Source organism: Leuresthes tenuis, unplaced genomic scaffold (assembly GCF_036924035.1).
Source record: "Leuresthes tenuis unplaced genomic scaffold, fLeuTen1.0.hap1 SCAF_1, whole genome shotgun sequence".
Classification (NCBI taxonomy): domain Eukaryota; kingdom Metazoa; phylum Chordata; class Actinopteri; order Atheriniformes; family Atherinopsidae; genus Leuresthes; species Leuresthes tenuis.
This window is the reverse complement of record NW_027325355.1, coordinates 7,608,543-7,626,713: the sequence shown is the minus strand read 5'-3', so window position 1 is coordinate 7,626,713 and position 18,171 is coordinate 7,608,543. Positions and strand designations below refer to the sequence as shown.

The window sequence follows — 18,171 nt, the reverse complement described above, 5'->3', positions numbered from 1 at the left end:
AAAGAAGAGGAGAACCTGGGACATCTGAGCAGATCTGGGATCAGCACCTTGGATATCAGCAGGGATTCTTAGGAAGGAAGGAAATGGGATGAATCTGCAGACTGCAGGAAGATCTGTTAACAGTCTGCAGACTAACGTGAGACAATAATATTTGTGTGTGTTTGGTATCCAGAAGAATTGAGACAGATGAAGTCACTGTGAGCTGAGCAGTGCTGGAAGATGATATGATGATATGAATGAGGGCCAAACAACCCTGGAAATACCCGACCTCGTCTGATCTTGGAAGCCAAGCAGGGTTGGGCCTGGTTAGTACTTGGATGGGAGATTGCTTGGGAATACCAGCTGCTGTAAACTTTTTCTCTTCTCACTACCCCCTGCATGTTTTTTGTTGCAACGTCTGATCACCCTGTGACACATGAGGAAGTTGGGCATCTTCAGCTGCTGCTGCTTTGTTGGCAGACACGAAGTGATCTGAGAGTCTCAGTTTCCGCTGGAGAGAATAATCACGACAGAGAAGAATATGTGCCCAATACGCATCAGCCTTTCTCTGCAATTATCTGGTTACATAGAGGAACTGTATGATTCCAGCACCTATATAATGCATATTTGTGACAGGCATTGTTGCTTACGGCCACACCACCCTGAATATGCCCGACCTCGTCTGATCTCGGAAGCCAAGCAGGGTTGGGCCTGGTTAGGACTTGGATGGGAGACTGCTTGGGAATACCAGGTGCTGTAAGCTTTTTCTCTTCTCTCTAGCACCTGCATGTCTTTTGTTGCAACGTCTGATCACCCTGTGACACATGAGGAAGTTGGTCATCTTCAGCTGCTGCTGCTTTGTTGGCAGACACGAATTGATCTGAGAGTCTCAGTTTCCGCTGGAGAGAATAATCACGTCAGGGAAGAAAATGTGCCCACTACAAGTTAGCCTTTCTCGGCAATTATCTGGTTACATAGAGGAACTGTATGATTCCAGTACCGATATAATGCACATTTGTCACAGACATTATTGCTTACGGCCACACCACCCTGAACATGCCCGACCTCATCTGATCTAGGAAGCCAAGCAGGGTTGTGCCTGGTTAGTAGTTGGATGGGAGACAGCTTGGGAATACCAGGTGCTGTAAGCTTTTTCTCTTCTCTCTAGCACCTGCATGTCTTTTGTTGCAACGTCTGATCACCCTGTGACACATGAGGAAGTTGGTCATCTTCAGCTGCTGCTGCTTTGTTGGCAGACACGAATTGATCTGAGAGTCTCAGTTTCCGCTGGAGAGAATAATCACGACAGGGAAGAAGATGTGTCCAATACGCATCAGCCTTTCTCTGCAATTATCTGGTTACATAGAGGAACTGTATGATTCCAGGGCCTATATAATGCACATTTGTTACAGACATTGTTGCTTACGGCCACACCACCCTGAATATGCCTGACCTCGTCTGATCTCGGAAGCCAAGGAGGGTTGGGCCTGGTTAGTACTTGGATGGGAGACCGCTTGGGAATACCAGGTGCTGTAAGCTATTTCTCTTCTCTCTACCACCTGCATGTCTTTTGTTGCAACGTCTGATCACCCTGTGACACATGAGGAAGTTGGTCATCTTCAGCTGCTGCTGCTTTGTTGGCAGACACGAAGTGATCTGAGAGTCTCAGTTTCAACTGCAGGTAATAATCACATCAGGGAGGAAGATGTGCCCACTACAAGTTAGCCTTTCTCGGCAATGATCTGGTTACATAGAGGAACTGTATGATTCCAGTACCTATATAATGCACATTTGTCACAGACATTGTTGCTTACGGCCACACCACCCTGAAAATACCTGATCTCGGAAGCCAAGCGGGGTTGGGCCTGGTTAGTACTTGGATGGGAGACCGCTTTGGAATGCCAGGTGCTGTAAGCTTTTTCTCTTCTCTCTACAACCTGCATGTCTTTTGTTGCAACGTCTGATGACCCTGTGACACGTGAGGAAGTTGGTCATCTTCAGCTGCTGCTGCTTTTTTGGCAGACACAAAGTGATCTGAGATCTCTGTTTCCGCTGGTGAGAATAATAACGACAGGGAAGAAGATGTGCCCAATACGCATCAGCCTTTCTCGGCAATTATCTGGTTACATAGAGGAACTGTATGATTCCAGTACCTATATAATGCACATTTGTGACAGACATTGTTGCTTACGGCCACACCACCTTGAATATGCCCGATCTCGTCTGATCTCGGAGGCCAAGCAGGGTTGGGCCTTGTTAGTACTTGGATTGGAGACCGCTTGGGAATACCAGGTGCTGTAAGCTTTTTCTCTTCTCTCTACCACCTGCATGTCTTTTGTTGCAACGTCTGATCACCCTGTGACACATGAGGAAGTTGGTCATCTTCAGCTGCTGCTGCTTTGTTGGCAGACACGAAGTGATCTAAGAGTCTCAGTTTCCACTGGAGAGAATAATCACGACAGGGAAGAAGATGTGCCCACTACGCATCAGCCTTTCTCGGCAAATATCTGGTTACATAGAGGAACTGTATGATTCCAGTACCTATATAATGCACATTTGTCACAGACATTGTTGCTTACGGCCACACCACCCTGAACATGCCCAACCTCATCTGATCTCGGAAGCCAAGCAGGGTTGGGCCTGGTTAGTACTTGGATGGGAGAACGCTTGGGAATACCAGGTGCTGTAAGCTTTTTCTCTTCTCTCTCTTACCTGCATGTCTTTTGTTGCAACGTCTGATCACCCTGTGACACATGAGGAAGTTGGTCATCTTCAGCTGCTGCTGCTTTGTTGGCAGACACGAAGTGATCTAAGAGTCTCAGTTTCCACTGGAGAGAATAATCACGACAGGGAAGAAGATGTGCCCACTACGCATCAGCCTTTCTCGGCAAATATCTGGTTACATTGAGGAACTGTATGATACCAGTACCTATATAATGCACATTTGTCACAGACATTGTTGCTTACGGCCACACCACCCTGAACATGCCCGACCTCGTCTGATCTCGGAAGCCAATTAGGGTTGGGCCTTGTTAGTACTTGGATGGGAGACTGCTTGGGAATACCAGGTGCTGTAAGCTATTTCTCTTCTCTCTACCACCTGCATGTCTTTTGTTGCAACGTCTGATCACCATGTGACACATGAGGAAGTTGGTCATCTTCAGCTGCTGCTGCTTTGTTGGCAGACACAAAGTGATCTGAGAGTCTCAGTTTCAACTGCAGGTAATAATCACATCAGGGATGAAGATGTGCCCACTACAAGTTAGCCTTTCTCGGCAATTATCTGGTTACATAGAGGAACCGTATGATTCCAGTACCTATAAAATGCACATTTGTCACATATATTGTTGCTTATGGCCACACCACCCTGAACATGCCCAACCTCGTCTGATCTCGGAAGCCAAGCAGGGTTGGGCCTGGTTAGTACTTGGATGGGAGACCGCTTTGGAATGCCAGGTGCTGTAAGCTTTTTCTCTTCTCTCTACCACCTGCATGTCTTTTGTTGCAACGTCTGATCACCCTGTGACACATGAGGAAGTTGGTCATCTTCAGCTGCTGCTGCTTTTTTGGCAGACACAAAGTGATCTGAGATCTCTGTTTCCGCTGGTGAGAATAATAACGACAGGGAAGAAGATGTGCCCAATACGCATCAGCCTTTCTCTGCAATTATCTGGTTACATAGAGGAACTGTATGATTCCAGTACCTATATAATGCACATTTGTGACAGACATTGTTGCTTACGGCCACACCACCTTGAATATGTCTGATCTCGGAGGCCAAGCAGGGTTGGGCCTGGTTAGTACTTGGATGGGAGACCGCTTGGGAATACCAGGTGCTGTAAGCTTTTTCTCTTCTCTCTACCACCTGCATGTCTTTTGTTGCAACGTCTGATCACCCTGTGACACATGAGGAAGTTGGTCATCTTCAGCTGCTGCTGCTTTGTTGGCAGACACGAAGTGATCTGAGAGTCTCAGTTTCCGCTGGAGATAATAATCACGACAGGGAAGAAGATGTGCCCAATACGCATCAGCCTTTCTCGGCAATTATCTGGTTACATAGAGGAACTGTATGATTCCAGTACCTATGTAATGCACATTTGTGACAGACATTGTTGCTTACGGCCACAACACCTTGAATATGCCCGATCTCGTCTGATCTCGGAGGCCAAGCAGGGTTGGGCCTGGTTAGTACTTGGATGGGAGACCGCTTGGGAATACCAGGTGCTGTAAGCTATTTCTCTTCTCTCTACCACCTGCATGTCTTTTGTTGCAACGTCTGATCACCCTGTGACACATGAGGAAGTTGGTCATCTTCAGCTGCTGCTGCTTTGTTGGCAGACACGAATTGATGTGAGAATCTCAGTTTCAACTACAGGTAGTAATCACATCAAGGATGAAGATATGCCCACTACATATCAGCCTTTCTCGGCAATTATCTGGTTACATAGAGGAACTGTATGATTCCAGTACCTATATAATGCACATTTGTCACAGACATTGTTGCTTACGGCCACACCACCCTGAACATGCCCGACCTCGTCTGATCTCGGAAGCCAAGCAGGGTTGGGCCTGGTTAGTACTTGGAACGGAGACTACTTGGGAATACCAGGTGCTGTAAGCTTTTTCTCTTCTCTCTAGCACCTGCATGGCTTTTGTTGTAACGTCTGATGACTCTGTGACACATGAGGAAGTTGGTCATCTTCAGCTGCTGCTGCTTTGTTGGCAGACACGAAGTGATCTAAGAGTCTCAGTTTCCGCTGGAGAGAATAATCACGACAGGGAAGAAGATGTGCCCACTACGCATCAGCCTTTCTCGGCAAATATCTGGTTACATTGAGGAACTGTATGATACCAGTACCTATATAATGCACATTTGTCACAGACATTGTTGCTTACGGCCACACCACCCTGAACATGCCCGACCTCGTCTGATCTCGGAAGCCAATTAGGGTTGGGCCTTGTTAGTACTTGGATGGGAGACTGCTTGGGAATACCAGGTGCTGTAAGCAATTCCTCTTCTCTCTACCACCTGCATGTCTTTTGTTGCAACGTCTGATCACCATGTGACACATGAGGAAGTTGGTCATCTTCAGCTGCTGCTGCTTTGTTGGCAGACACAAAGTGATCTGAGAGTCTCAGATTCAACTGCAGGTAATAATCACATCAGGGATGAAGATGTGCCCACTACAAGTTAGCCTTTCTCTGCAATTATCTGGTTACATAGAGGAACCGTATGATTCCAGTACCTATAAAATGCACATTGTTCACAGATATTGTTGCTTACGGCCACACCACCCTGAACATGCCCAACCTCGTCTGATCTCGGAAGCCAAGCAGGGTTGGGCCTGGTTAGTACTTGGATGGGAGACTACTTGGGAATACCAGGTGCTGTAAGCTTTTTCTCTTCTCTCTACCACCTGCATGTCTTTTGTTGCAACGTCTGTTCACCCTGTGACACATGAGGAAGTTGGTCATCTTCAGCTGCTGCTGCTTTGTTGGCAGACACGAAGTGATCTGAGAGTCTCAGTTTCCGCTGGAGAGAATAATCACGACAGAGAAGAATATGTGCCCAATACGCATCAGCCTTTCTCTGCAATTATCTGGTTACATAGAGGAACTGTATGATTCCAGCACCTATATAATGCATATTTGTGACAGGCATTGTTGCTTACGGCCACACCACCCTGAATATGCCCGACCTCGTCTGATCTCGGAAGCCAAGCAGGGTTGGGCCTGGTTAGGACTTGGATGGGAGACTGCTTGGGAATACCAGGTGCTGTAAGCTTTTTCTCTTCTCTCTACCACCTGCATGTGTTTTGTTGCAACGTCTGATCACCCTGTGACACATGAGGAAGTTGGTCATCTTCAGCTGCTGCTTTTTTGTTGGCAGACACGAAGTGATCTGAGATTCTCAGTTTCAACTGCAGATAATAATCACGACAGTGAAGAAGATGTGCCCACTACGCATCAGCCTTTCTCGGCAATTATCTGGTTACATCAAGGAACTATATGATTCCAGTACGTATATAATGCACATTTGTCACAGACATTGTCTCTTACGGCCACACCACCCTGAACATGCCCGACCTCGTCTGATCTGGGAAGCCAAGCAGGGTTGTACCTGGTTAGTAGTTGGATGGGAGACCGCTTGGGAATACCAGGTGCTGTAAGCTTTTTCTCTTCTCTCTAGCACCTGCATGTCTTTTGTTGCAACGTCTGATCACCCTGTGACACATGAGGAAGTTGGTCATCTTCAGCTGCTGCTGCTTTGTTGGCAGACACGAAGTGATCTGAGAGTCTCAGTTTCCGCTGGAGAGAATAATCACGACAGGGAAGAAGATGTGCCCACTACATATCAGCCTTTCTCGGCAATTATCTGGTTAGATAGAGGAACTGTATGATTCCAGTACCTATATAATGCACATTTGTCACTGATGTTGTTGCTTATGGCCACACCACCCTGAACATGACCGACCTCGTCTGATCTCGGAAGCCAAGCAGGGTTGGGCTTGGTTAGTACTTGGATGGGAGACTGCTTGGGAATACCAGGTGCTGTAAGCTTTTTCTCTTCTCTCTACCACCTGCATGTCTTTTGTTGCAACGTCTGATCACCCTGTGACACATGAGGAAGTTGGTCATCTTCAGCTGCTGCTGCTTTTTTGGCAGACACAAAGTGATCTGAGATCTCTGTTTCCGCTGGTGAGAATAATAACGACAGGGAAGAAGATGTGCCCAATACGCATCAGCCTTTCTCTGCAATTATCTGGTTACATAGAGGAACTGTATGATTCCAGTACCTATATAATGCACATTTGTGACAGACATTGTTGCTTACGGCCACACCACCTTGAATATGTCTGATCTCGGAGGCCAAGCAGGGTTGGGCCTGGTTAGTACTTGGATGGGAGACCGCTTGGGAATACCAGGTGCTGTAAGCTTTTTCTCTTCTCTCTACCACCTGCATGTCTTTTGTTGCAACGTCTGATCACCCTGTGACACATGAGGAAGTTGGTCATCTTCAGCTGCTGCTGCTTTGTTGGCAGACACGAAGTGATCTGAGAGTCTCAGTTTCCGCTGGAGATAATAATCACGACAGGGAAGAAGATGTGCCCAATACGCATCAGCCTTTCTCGGCAATTATCTGGTTACATAGAGGAACTGTATGATTCCAGTACCTATATAATGCACATTTGTGACAGACATTGTTGCTTACGGCCACAACACCTTGAATATGCCCGATCTCGTCTGATCTCGGAGGCCAAGCAGGGTTGGGCCTGGTTAGTACTTGGATGGGAGACCGCTTGGGAATACCAGGTGCTGTAAGCTTTTTCTCTTCTCTCTACCACCTGCATGTCTTTTGTTGCAACGTCTGATCACCCTGTGACACATGAGGAAGTTGGTCATCTTCAGCTGCTGCTGCTTTGTTGGCAGACACGAATTGATCTGAGAATCTCAGTTTCAACTACAGGTAGTAATCACATCAAGGATGAAGATATGCCCACTACATATCAGCCTTTCTCGGCAATTATCTGGTTACATAGAGGAACTGTATGATTCCAGTACCTATATAATGCACATTTGTCACAGACATTGTTGCTTACGGCCACACCACCCTGAACATGCCCGACCTCGTCTGATCTCGGAAGCCAAGCAGGGTTGGGCCTGGTTAGTACTTGGAACGGAGACTACTTGGGAATACCAGGTGCTGTAAGCTTTTTCTCTTCTCTCTAGCACCTGCATGTCTTTTGTTGTAACGTCTGATGACTCTGTGACACATGAGGAAGTTGGTCATCTTCAGCTGCTGCTGCTTTGTTGGCAGACACGAAGTGATCTAAGAGTCTCAGTTTCCGCAGGAGAGAATAATCACGACAGGGAAGAAGATGTGCCCACTACGCATCAGCCTTTCTCGGCAAATATCTGGTTACATTGAGGAACTGTATGATACCAGTACCTATATAATGCACATTTGTCACAGACATTGTTGCTTACGGCCACACCACCCTGAACATGCCCGACCTCGTCTGATCTCGGAAGCCAATTAGGGTTGGGCCTTGTTAGTACTTGGATGGGAGACTGCTTGGGAATACCAGGTGCTGTAAGCTATTTCTCTTCTTTCTACCACCTGCATGTCTTTTGTTGCACCGTCTGATCACCATGTGACACATGAGGAAGTTGGTCATCTTCAGCTGCTGCTGCTTTGTTGGCAGACACAAAGTGATCTGAGAGTCTCAGTTTCAACTGCAGGTAATAATCACATCAGGGATGAAGATGTGCCCACTACAAGTTAGCCTTTCTCTGCAATTATCTGGTTACATCAAGGAACTGTATGATTCCAGTACGTATATAATGCACATTTGTCACAGACATTGTCTCTTACGGCCACACCACCCTGAACATGCCCGACCTCGTCTGATCTGGGAAGCCAAGCAGGGTTGTACCTGGTTAGTAGTTGGATGGGAGACCGCTTGGGAATACCAGGTGCTGTAAGCTTTTTCTCTTCTCTCTAGCACCTGCATGTCTTTTGTTGCAACGTCTGATCACCCTGTGACACATGAGGAAGTTGGTCATCTTCAGCTGCTGCTGCTTTGTTGGCAGACACGAAGTGATCTGAGAGTCTCAGTTTCCGCTGGAGAGAATAATCACGACAGGGAAGAAGATGTGCCCACTACATATCAGCCTTTCTCGGCAATTATCTGGTTAGATAGAGGAACTGTATGATTCCAGTACCTATATAATGCACATTTGTCACTGATGTTGTTGCTTATGGCCACACCACCCTGAACATGACCGACCTCGTCTGATCTCGGAAGCCAAGTAGGGTTGGGCTTGGTTAGTACTTGGATGGGAGACTGCTTGGCAATACCAGGTGCTGTAAGCTTTTTCTCTTCTCTCTACCACCTGCATGTCTTTTGTTGCAACGTCTGATCACCCTGTGACACATGAGGAAGTTGGTCATCTTCAGCTGCTGCTGCTTTTTTGGCAGACACAAAGTGATCTGAGATCTCTGTTTCCGCTGGTGAGAATAATAACGACAGGGAAGAAGATGTGCCCAATACGCATCAGCCTTTCTCTGCAATTATCTGGTTACATAGAGGAACTGTATGATTCCAGTACCTATATAATGCACATTTGTGACAGACATTGTTGCTTACGGCCACACCACCTTGAATATGTCTGATCTCGGAGGCCAAGCAGGGTTGGGCCTGGTTAGTACTTGGATGGGAGACCGCTTGGGAATACCAGGTGCTGTAAGCTTTTTCTCTTCTCTCTACCACCTGCATGTCTTTTGTTGCAACGTCTGATCACCCTGTGACACATGAGGAAGTTGGTCATCTTCAGCTGCTGCTGCTTTGTTGGCAGACACGAAGTGATCTGAGAGTCTCAGTTTCCGCTGGAGATAATAATCACGACAGGGAAGAAGATGTGCCCAATACGCATCAGCCTTTCTCGGCAATTATCTGGTTACATAGAGGAACTGTATGATTCCAGTACCTATATAATGCACATTTGTGACAGACATTGTTGCTTACGGCCACAACACCTTGAATATGCCCGATCTCGTCTGATCTCGGAGGCCAAGCAGGGTTGGGCCTGGTTAGTACTTGGATGGGAGACCGCTTGGGAATACCAGGTGCTGTAAGCTTTTTCTCTTCTCTCTACCACCTGCATGTCTTTTGTTGCAACGTCTGATCACCCTGTGACACATGAGGAAGTTGGTCATCTTCAGCTGCTGCTGCTTTGTTGGCAGACACGAATTGATCTGAGAATCTCAGTTTCAACTACAGGTAGTAATCACATCAAGGATGAAGATATGCCCACTACATATCAGCCTTTCTCGGCAATTATCTGGTTACATAGAGGAACTGTATGATTCCAGTACCTATATAATGCACATTTGTCACAGACATTGTTGCTTACGGCCACACCACCCTGAACATGCCCGACCTCGTCTGATCTCGGAAGCCAAGCAGGGTTGGGCCTGGTTAGTACTTGGAACGGAGACTACTTGGGAATACCAGGTGCTGTAAGCTTTTTCTCTTCTCTCTAGCACCTGCATGTCTTTTGTTGTAACGTCTGATGACTCTGTGACACATGAGGAAGTTGGTCATCTTCAGCTGCTGCTGCTTTGTTGGCAGACACGAAGTGATCTAAGAGTCTCAGTTTCCGCTGGAGAGAATAATCACGACAGGGAAGAAGATGTGCCCACTACGCATCAGCCTTTCTCGGCAAATATCTGGTTACATTGAGGAACTGTATGATACCAGTACCTATATAATGCACATTTGTCACAGACATTGTTGCTTACGGCCACACCACCCTGAACATGCCCGACCTCGTCTGATCTCGGAAGCCAATTAGGGTTGGGCCTTGTTAGTACTTGGATGGGAGACTGCTTGGGAATACCAGGTGCTGTAAGCTATTTCTCTTCTCTCTACCACCTGCATGTCTTTTGTTGCACCGTCTGATCACCATGTGACACATGAGGAAGTTGGTCATCTTCAGCTGCTGCTGCTTTGTTGGCAGACACAAAGTGATCTGAGAGTCTCAGTTTCAACTGCAGGTAATAATCACATCAGGGATGAAGATGTGCCCACTACAAGTTAGCCTTTCTCTGCAATTATCTGGTTACATAGAGGAACCGTATGATTCCAGTACCTATAAAATGCACATTGTTCACAGATATTGTTGCTTACGGCCACACCACCCTGAACATGCCCAACCTCGTCTGATCTCGGAAGCCAAGCAGGGTTGGGCCTGGTTAGTACTTGGATGGGAGACTACTTGGGAATACCAGGTGCTGTAAGCTTTTTCTCTTCTCTCTACCACCTGCATGTCTTTTGTTGCAACGTCTGTTCACCCTGTGACACATGAGGAAGTTGGTCATCTTCAGCTGCTGCTGCTTTGTTGGCAGACACGAAGTGATCTGAGAGTCTCAGTTTCCGCTGGAGAGAATAATCACGACAGAGAAGAATATGTGCCCAATACGCATCAGCCTTTCTCTGCAATTATCTGGTTACATAGAGGAACTGTATGATTCCAGCACCTATATAATGCATATTTGTGACAGACATTGTTGCTTACAGCCACACCACCCTGAATATGCCCGACCTCGTCTGATCTCGGAAGCCAAGCAGGGTTGGGCCTGGTTAGGACTTGGATGGGAGACTGCTTGGGAATACCAGGTGCTGTAAGCTTTTTCTCTTCTCTCTACCACCTGCATGTGTTTTGTTGCAACGTCTGATCACCCTGTGACACATGAGGAAGTTGGTCATCTTCAGCTGCTGCTTTTTTGTTGGCAGACACGAAGTGATCTGAGATTCTCAGTTTCAACTGCAGATAATAATCACGACAGTGAAGAAGATGTGCCCACTACGCATCAGCCTTTCTCGGCAATTATCTGGTTACATCAAGGAACTGTATGATTCCAGTACCTATATAATGCACATTTGTCACAGACATTGTTGCTTACGGCCACACCACCCTGAATATGCCCGACCTCGTCTGGTCTCGGAAGCCAATTAGGGTTGGGCCTTGTTAGTACTTGGATGGGAGACTGCTTGGGAATACCAGGTGCTGTAAGCTTTTTCTCTTCTCTCTAGCACCTGCATGTCTTTTGTTGCAACGTCTGATGACCCTGTGACACATGAGGAAGTTGGTCATCTTCAGCTGCTGCTGCTTTGTTGGCAGACACGAAGTGATCTGAGTTTCTAAGTTTCAACTGCAGATAATAATCACGTCAGGGAAGAAGATGTGCCCACTACAAGTTAGCCTTTCTCGGCAATTATCTGGTTACATAGAGGAACTGTATGATTCCAGTACCGATATAATGCACATTTGTCACAGACATTATTGCTTACGGCCACACCACCCTGAACATGCCCGACCTCGTCTGATCTAGGAAGCCAAGCAGGGTTGTACCTGGTTAGTAGTTGGATGGGAGACCGCTTGGGAATACCAGGTGCTGTAAGCTTTTTCTCTTCTCTCTAGCACCTGCATGTCTTTTGTTGCAACGTCTGATCACCCTGTGACACATGAGGAAGTTGGTCATCTTCAGCTGCTGCTGCTTTGTTGGCAGACACGAAGTGATCTGAGAGTCTCAGTTTCCGCTGGAGAGAATAATCACGACAGGGAAGAAGATGTGCCCAATACGCATCAGCCTTTCTCTGCAATTATCTGGTTACATAGAGGAACTGTATGATTCCAGTGCCTATATAATGCACATTTGTTACAGACATTGTTGCTTACGGCCACACCACCCTGAATATGCCCGACCTCGTCTGATCTCGAAAGCCAAGCAGGGTTGGGCTTGGTTAGTACTTGGATGGGAGACCGCTTGGGAATACCAGGTGCTGTAAGCTTTTTCTCTTCTCTCTACCACCTGCATGTCTTTTGTTGCAACGCCTGATCACCCTGTGACACATGAGGAAGTTGGTCATCTTCAGCTGCTGCTGCTTTGTTGGCAGACACGAAGTGATCTGAGAGTCTCAGTTTCAGCTGGAGAGAATAATCACGACAGGGAAGAAGATGTGCCCACTACATATCAGCCTTTCTCGGCAATTATCTGGTTAGATAGAGGAACTGTATGATTCCAGTACCTATATAATGCACATTTGTCACTGATGTTGTTGCTTATGGCCACACCACCCTGAACATGCCCGACCTCGTCTGATCTCGGAAGCCAAGTAGGGTTGGGCTTGGTTAGTACTTGGATGGGAGACTGCTTGGGAATACCAGGTGCTGTAAGCTTTTTCTTTTCTCTCTACCACCTGCATGTCTTTTGTTGCAACGTCTGATCACCCTGTGACACATGAGGAAGTTGGTCATCTTCAGCTGCTGCTGCTTTTTTGGCAGACACAAAGTAATCTGAGATCTCTGTTTCCGCTGGAGAGAATAATAACGACAGGGAAGAAGATGTGCCCAATACGCATCAGCCTTTCTCGGCAGTTATCTGGTTACATAGAGGAACTGTATGATTCCAGTGCCTATATAATGCACATTTGTTACAGATATTGTTGCTTACGGCCACACCACCCTGAATATGCCCGACCTCGTCTGATCTCGGAAGCCAAGTAGGGTTGGGCTTGGTTAGTACTTGGATGGGAGACTGCTTGGGAATACCAGGTGCTCTAAGCTATTTCTCTTCTCTCTACCACCTGCATGTCTTTTGTTGCAACGTCTGATCACCCTGTGACACATGAGGAAGTTGGTCATCTTCAGCTGCTGCTGCTTTGTTGGCAGACACAAAGTGATCTGAGAGTCTCAGTTTCCGCTGGAGATAATAATCACGACAGGGAAGAAGATGTGCCCAATACGCATCAGCCTTTCTCGGCAATTATCTGGTTACATAGAGGAACTCTATGATTCCAGTACCTATATAATGCACATTTGTGACAGACATTGTTGCTTACGGCCACACCACCTTGAATATGCCCGATCTCGTCTGATCTCGGAGGCCAAGCAGGGTTGGGCCTGGTTAGTACTTGGATGGGAGACCGCTTGGGAATACCAGGTGCTGTAAGCTTTTTCTCTTCTCTCTACCACCTACATGTCTTTTGTTGCAACGTCTGATCACCCTGTGACACATGAGGAAGTTGGTCATCTTCAGCTGCTGCTGCTTTGTTGGCAGACACGAAGTGATCTGAGAATCTCAGTTTCAACTACAGGTAGTAATCACATCAAGGATGAAGATATGCCCAGTACATATCAGCCTTTCTCTGCAATTATCTGGTTACATAGAGGAACTGTATGATTCCAGTACCTATATAATGCACATTTGTGACAGACATTGTTGCTTGCGGCCACACCACCCTGAACATGCCCGACCTCGTCTGAGCTCGGAAGCCAAGCAGGGTTAGGCTTGGTTAGTACTTGGATGGGAGACTACTTGGGAATACCAGGTGCTGTAAGCTTTTTCTCTTCTCTCTACCACCTGCATGTCTTTTGTTGCAACGTCTGATCACCCTGTGACACATGAGGAAGTTGGTCATCTTCAGCTGCTGCTGCTTTTTTGGCAGACACAAAGTGATCTTAGATCTCTGTTTCCGCTGGAGAGAATAATAACGACAGGGAAGAAGATGTGCCCAATACGCATCAGCCTTTCTCGGCAGTTATCTGGTTACATAGAGGAACTGTATGATTCCAGTGCCTATATAATGCACATTTGTTACAGACATTGTTGCTTACGGCCACACCACCCTGAATATGCCCGACCTCGTCTGATCTCGGAAGCCAAGTAGGGTTGGGCCTGGTTAGTACTTGGATGGGAGACTGCTTGGGAATACCAGGTGCTCTAAGCTATTTCTCTTCTCTCTACCACCTGCATGTCTTTTGTTGCAACGTCTGATCACCCTGTGACACATGAGGAAGTTGGTCATCTTCAGCTGCTGCTGCTTTGTTGGCAGACACAAAGTGATCTGAGAGTCTCAGTTTCCGCTGGAGATAATAATCACGACAGGGAAGAAGATGTGCCCAATACGCATCAGCCTTTCTCGGCAATTATCTGGTTACATAGAGGAACTGTATGATTCCAGTACCTATATAATGCACATTTGTGACAGACATTGTTGCTTACGGACACACCACCTTGAATATGCCCGATCTCGTCTGATCTCGGAGGCCAAGCAGGGTTGGGCCTGGTTAGTACTTGGATGGGAGACAGCTTGGGAATACCAGGTGCTGTAAGCTTTTTCTCTTCTCTCTACCACCTACATGTCTTTTGTTGCAACGTCTGATCACCCTGTGACACATGAGGAAGTTGGTCATCTTCAGCTGCTGCTGCTTTGTTGGCAGACACGAAGTGATCTGAGAATCTCAGTTTCAACTACAGGTAGTAATCACATCAAGGATGAAGATATGCCCAGTACATATCAGCCTTTCTCTGCAATTATCTGGTTACATAGAGGAACTGTATGATTCCAGTACCTATATAATGCACATTTGTGACAGACATTGTTGCTTGCGGCCACACCACCCTGAACATGCCCGACCTCGTCTGATCTCGGAAGCCAAGCAGGATTAGGCCTGGTTAGTACTTGGATGGGAGACTACTTGGGAATACCAGGTGCTGTAAGCTTTTTCTCTTCTCTCTAGCACCTGCATGTCTTTTGTTGTAACGTCTGATGACCCTGTGACACATGAGGAAGTTGGTCATCTTCAGCTGCTGCTGCTTTGTTGGCAGACACGAAGTGATCTAAGAGTCTCAGTTTCCGCTGGAGAGAATAATCACATCAGGGAAGAAGATGTGCCCACTACGCATCAGCCTTTCTCGGCAAATATCTGGTTACATTGAGGAACTGTATGATACCAGTACCGATATAATGCACATTTGTCACAGATATTGTTGCTTATGGCCACACCACCCTGAACATGCCCGACCTCGTCTGATCTCGGAAGCCAAGCAGGGTTGGGCCTGGTTAGTACTTGAATGGGAGACCGCTTGGGAATACCAGGTGCTGTAAGCTCTTTCTCTTCTCTCTACCACCTACATGTCTTTTGTTGCAACGTCTGATCACCCTGTGACACATGAGGAAGTTGGTCATCTTCAGCTGCTGCTGCTTTGTTGGCAGACACGAAGTGATCTGAGATTCTAAGTTTCAACTGTAGATAATAATCACGTCAGGGATGAAGATGTGCCCACTACAAGTTAGCCTTTCTCTGCAATTATCTGGTTACATAGAGGAACCGTATGATTCCAGTACCGATATAATGCACATTTGTCACAGACATTATTGCTTACGGCCACACCACCCTGAACATGCCCGACCTCGTCTGAGCTCGGAAGCCAAGCAGGGTTGGGCTTGGTTAGTACTTGGATGGGAGACTGCTTGGGAATACCAGGTGCTCTAAGCTATTTCTCTTCTCTCTACCACCTGCATGTCTTTTGTTGCAACGTCTGATCACCCTGTGACACATGAGGAAGTTGGTCATCTTCAGCTGCTGCTGCTTTGTTGGCAGACACAAAGTGATCTGAGAGTCTCTGTTTCCGCTGGAGATAATAATCACGACAGGGAAGAAGATGTGCCCAATACGCATCAGCCTTTCTCGGCAATTATCTGGTTACATAGAGGAACTGTATGATTCCAGTACCTATATAATGCACATTTGTGACAGACATTGTTGCTTACGGCCACACCACCTTGAATATGCCCGATCTCGTCTGATCTCGGAGGCCAAGCAGGGTTGGGCCTGGTTAGTACTTGGATGGGAGACCGCTTGGGAATACCAGGTGCTGTAAGCTTTTTCTCTTCTCTCTACCACCTACATGTCTTTTGTTGCAACGTCTGATCACCCTGTGACACATGAGGAAGTTGGTCATCTTCAGCTGCTGCTGCTTTGTTGGCAGACACGAAGTGATCTGAGAATCTCAGTTTCAACTACAGGTAGTAATCACATCAAGGATGAAGATATGCCCAGTACATATCAGCCTTTCTCTGCAATTATCTGGTTACATAGAGGAACTGTATGATTCCAGTACCTATATAATGCACATTTGTCACAGACATTGTTGCTTGCGGCCACACCACCCTGAACATGCCCGACCTCGTCTGATCTCGGAAGCCAAGCAGGATTAGGCCTGGTTAGTACTTGGATGGGAGACTACTTGGGAATACCAGGTGCTGTAAGCTTTTTCTCTTCTCTCTAGCAACTGCATGTCTTTTGTTGTAACGTCTGATGACCCTGTGACACATGAGGAAGTTGGTCATCTTCAGCTGCTGCTGCTTTGTTGGCAGACACGAAGTGATCTAAGAGTCTCAGTTTCCGCTGGATAGAATAATCACGACAGGGAAGAAGATGTGCCCACTACGCATCAGCCTTTCTCGGCAAATATCTGGTTACATTGAGGAACCGTATGATTCCAGTACCTATAAAATGCACATTGTTCACAGACATTATTGCTTACGGCCACACCACCCTGAACATGCCCGACCTCATCTGATCTAGGAAGCCAAGCAGGGTTGTGCCTGGTTAGTACTTGGATGGGAGACCGCTTGGGAAAACCAGGTGCTGTAAGCTATTTCTCTTTTCTCTACCACCTGCATGTCTTTTGTTGCAACGTCTGATCACCCTGTGACACATGAAGAAGTTGGTCATCTTCAGCTGCTGCTGCTTTGTTTGCAGACACGAAGTGATCTGAGAGTCTCAGTTTCAACTGCTGGTAATAATCACATCAGGGATGAAGATGTGCCCACTACATATCAGCCTTTCTCAGCAATTATCTGGTTACATAGAGTAACCGTATGATTCCAGTACCTATATAATGCACATTTGTGACAGACATTGTTGCTTACGGCTACACCACCCTGAATATCCCCGACCTTGTCCGATCTCGGAAGCCAAGCAGGGTTGGGCCTGGTTAGTACTTGGATGGGAGACCGCTTGGGAATACAAGGTGCTGTAAGCTTTTTCTCTTCTCTCTACCACCTGCATGTCTTTTGTTGCAACGTCTGATGACCCTGTGACACGAGGAATTTGGTCATCTTCAGCTACTGCTGCTTTATTGCCAGACACGAAGTGATCTGAGAGTCTCAGTTTCAGCTGGAGAGAATTATCACATCAGGGAAGAAGATGTGCCCACTACAAGTCAGCCTTTCTCGGCAATTATCTGGTTACATAGAGGAACCGTATGATTCCAGTACCTATATAATGCACATTTGTCACAGACATTGTTGACCTTAATAAGTTTAACTTATTAAACAGGTCTCGGTTGTGTCCGTGTTGCATGAGTAAACATTTCAGACAAGGGGCGGAGCTACCAGCCATCAAACACCTACGTCATGTACCTGTGGAACCCAGGAAAGACCTCGGAGAAGGAGCTAAAATGGTTCTAGGAACTGATTGCTTTGGTCCCTGGTTCCTGTATGTCCGAATGCACGAAAAAACGGCCCTATTCCTGAAAAGGTTATAGGAACTGCAAAAGGTTCCTACAGTGGGAATGCTTCTTTGCTCCACTTCTGCTACTCTTAAAACATACGTTAAAGACAGCAAGGGTTATGATCTTCTTCGTTGTGTATGACGAGGTTTCTCAAAGACAATGAAAACACTTCCTCGTAGACATATTCGCTGTTCTGAACAGCCAATCAGAGCGGACTCAACAATAGCCAAGACAACGTTTCTGACAGTTGAATTGTACTGGAGTCCACTGGAGTCCAACAATGGTAACAGGGATCAAGCACCAAAAATACAAGAGCGAGA

The 18,171-nt window shown here is 46.8% G+C and overlaps 1 protein-coding gene, 10 non-coding genes and 35 pseudogenes across 11 annotated transcripts in view; all 46 read left to right on the top strand.

Moving 5' to 3' along the window:
* The window catches only part of LOC140291582 (NLR family CARD domain-containing protein 3-like), a 531,700-nt gene that overhangs the window by 301,924 nt on the left and 211,605 nt on the right, over positions 1–18,171 (top strand). The gene's annotated exons all lie outside the window — the stretch shown is intronic.
* On the top strand, positions 236–354 carry LOC140297253 (5S ribosomal RNA; annotated as a pseudogene).
* On the top strand, positions 624–742 carry LOC140299738 (5S ribosomal RNA; annotated as a pseudogene).
* LOC140291586 (5S ribosomal RNA) lies at positions 1,012–1,130 on the top strand (annotated as a pseudogene).
* Positions 1,400–1,518, top strand: LOC140298240 (5S ribosomal RNA). Its single transcript, XR_011913905.1, has one exon. It is a non-coding gene; the product is annotated as a 5S ribosomal RNA (ribosomal RNA).
* LOC140284767 (5S ribosomal RNA) lies at positions 1,788–1,896 on the top strand (annotated as a pseudogene).
* On the top strand, positions 2,165–2,283 carry LOC140306411 (5S ribosomal RNA; annotated as a pseudogene).
* LOC140299798 (5S ribosomal RNA) lies at positions 2,553–2,671 on the top strand (annotated as a pseudogene).
* Positions 2,941–3,059, top strand: LOC140317094 (5S ribosomal RNA; annotated as a pseudogene).
* LOC140301079 (5S ribosomal RNA) lies at positions 3,329–3,447 on the top strand (annotated as a pseudogene).
* Positions 3,716–3,824, top strand: LOC140293958 (5S ribosomal RNA; annotated as a pseudogene).
* LOC140297967 (5S ribosomal RNA) lies at positions 4,094–4,212 on the top strand. The gene has a single exon (XR_011913656.1). It is a non-coding gene; the product is annotated as a 5S ribosomal RNA (ribosomal RNA).
* Positions 4,482–4,600, top strand: LOC140299545 (5S ribosomal RNA; annotated as a pseudogene).
* LOC140269878 (5S ribosomal RNA) lies at positions 4,870–4,988 on the top strand (annotated as a pseudogene).
* LOC140298548 (5S ribosomal RNA) lies at positions 5,258–5,376 on the top strand. The gene has a single exon (XR_011914184.1). It is a non-coding gene; the product is annotated as a 5S ribosomal RNA (ribosomal RNA).
* LOC140299737 (5S ribosomal RNA) lies at positions 5,646–5,764 on the top strand (annotated as a pseudogene).
* On the top strand, positions 6,034–6,152 carry LOC140291855 (5S ribosomal RNA; annotated as a pseudogene).
* LOC140300808 (5S ribosomal RNA) lies at positions 6,422–6,540 on the top strand (annotated as a pseudogene).
* LOC140293957 (5S ribosomal RNA) lies at positions 6,809–6,917 on the top strand (annotated as a pseudogene).
* On the top strand, positions 7,187–7,305 carry LOC140297966 (5S ribosomal RNA). The gene has a single exon (XR_011913655.1). It is a non-coding gene; the product is annotated as a 5S ribosomal RNA (ribosomal RNA).
* LOC140299544 (5S ribosomal RNA) lies at positions 7,575–7,693 on the top strand (annotated as a pseudogene).
* Positions 7,963–8,081, top strand: LOC140317072 (5S ribosomal RNA; annotated as a pseudogene).
* On the top strand, positions 8,351–8,469 carry LOC140291854 (5S ribosomal RNA; annotated as a pseudogene).
* Positions 8,739–8,857, top strand: LOC140291272 (5S ribosomal RNA; annotated as a pseudogene).
* LOC140293956 (5S ribosomal RNA) lies at positions 9,126–9,234 on the top strand (annotated as a pseudogene).
* LOC140297965 (5S ribosomal RNA) lies at positions 9,504–9,622 on the top strand. Its single transcript, XR_011913654.1, has one exon. It is a non-coding gene; the product is annotated as a 5S ribosomal RNA (ribosomal RNA).
* LOC140299541 (5S ribosomal RNA) lies at positions 9,892–10,010 on the top strand (annotated as a pseudogene).
* LOC140317061 (5S ribosomal RNA) lies at positions 10,280–10,398 on the top strand (annotated as a pseudogene).
* On the top strand, positions 10,668–10,786 carry LOC140298547 (5S ribosomal RNA). Its single transcript, XR_011914183.1, has one exon. It is a non-coding gene; the product is annotated as a 5S ribosomal RNA (ribosomal RNA).
* LOC140299898 (5S ribosomal RNA) lies at positions 11,056–11,174 on the top strand (annotated as a pseudogene).
* On the top strand, positions 11,444–11,562 carry LOC140298856 (5S ribosomal RNA; annotated as a pseudogene).
* LOC140285223 (5S ribosomal RNA) lies at positions 11,832–11,950 on the top strand (annotated as a pseudogene).
* On the top strand, positions 12,220–12,338 carry LOC140294446 (5S ribosomal RNA). Its single transcript, XR_011912784.1, has one exon. It is a non-coding gene; the product is annotated as a 5S ribosomal RNA (ribosomal RNA).
* On the top strand, positions 12,608–12,726 carry LOC140299577 (5S ribosomal RNA; annotated as a pseudogene).
* Positions 12,995–13,113, top strand: LOC140314001 (5S ribosomal RNA; annotated as a pseudogene).
* On the top strand, positions 13,383–13,501 carry LOC140300285 (5S ribosomal RNA). The gene has a single exon (XR_011914816.1). It is a non-coding gene; the product is annotated as a 5S ribosomal RNA (ribosomal RNA).
* Positions 13,771–13,889, top strand: LOC140307784 (5S ribosomal RNA; annotated as a pseudogene).
* On the top strand, positions 14,158–14,276 carry LOC140298423 (5S ribosomal RNA; annotated as a pseudogene).
* On the top strand, positions 14,546–14,664 carry LOC140303275 (5S ribosomal RNA; annotated as a pseudogene).
* LOC140308642 (5S ribosomal RNA) lies at positions 14,934–15,052 on the top strand (annotated as a pseudogene).
* LOC140278183 (5S ribosomal RNA) lies at positions 15,322–15,440 on the top strand. The gene has a single exon (XR_011909181.1). It is a non-coding gene; the product is annotated as a 5S ribosomal RNA (ribosomal RNA).
* LOC140309169 (5S ribosomal RNA) lies at positions 15,710–15,828 on the top strand (annotated as a pseudogene).
* LOC140300272 (5S ribosomal RNA) lies at positions 16,098–16,216 on the top strand. Its single transcript, XR_011914814.1, has one exon. It is a non-coding gene; the product is annotated as a 5S ribosomal RNA (ribosomal RNA).
* Positions 16,486–16,604, top strand: LOC140308631 (5S ribosomal RNA; annotated as a pseudogene).
* On the top strand, positions 16,874–16,992 carry LOC140300792 (5S ribosomal RNA; annotated as a pseudogene).
* On the top strand, positions 17,262–17,380 carry LOC140299630 (5S ribosomal RNA; annotated as a pseudogene).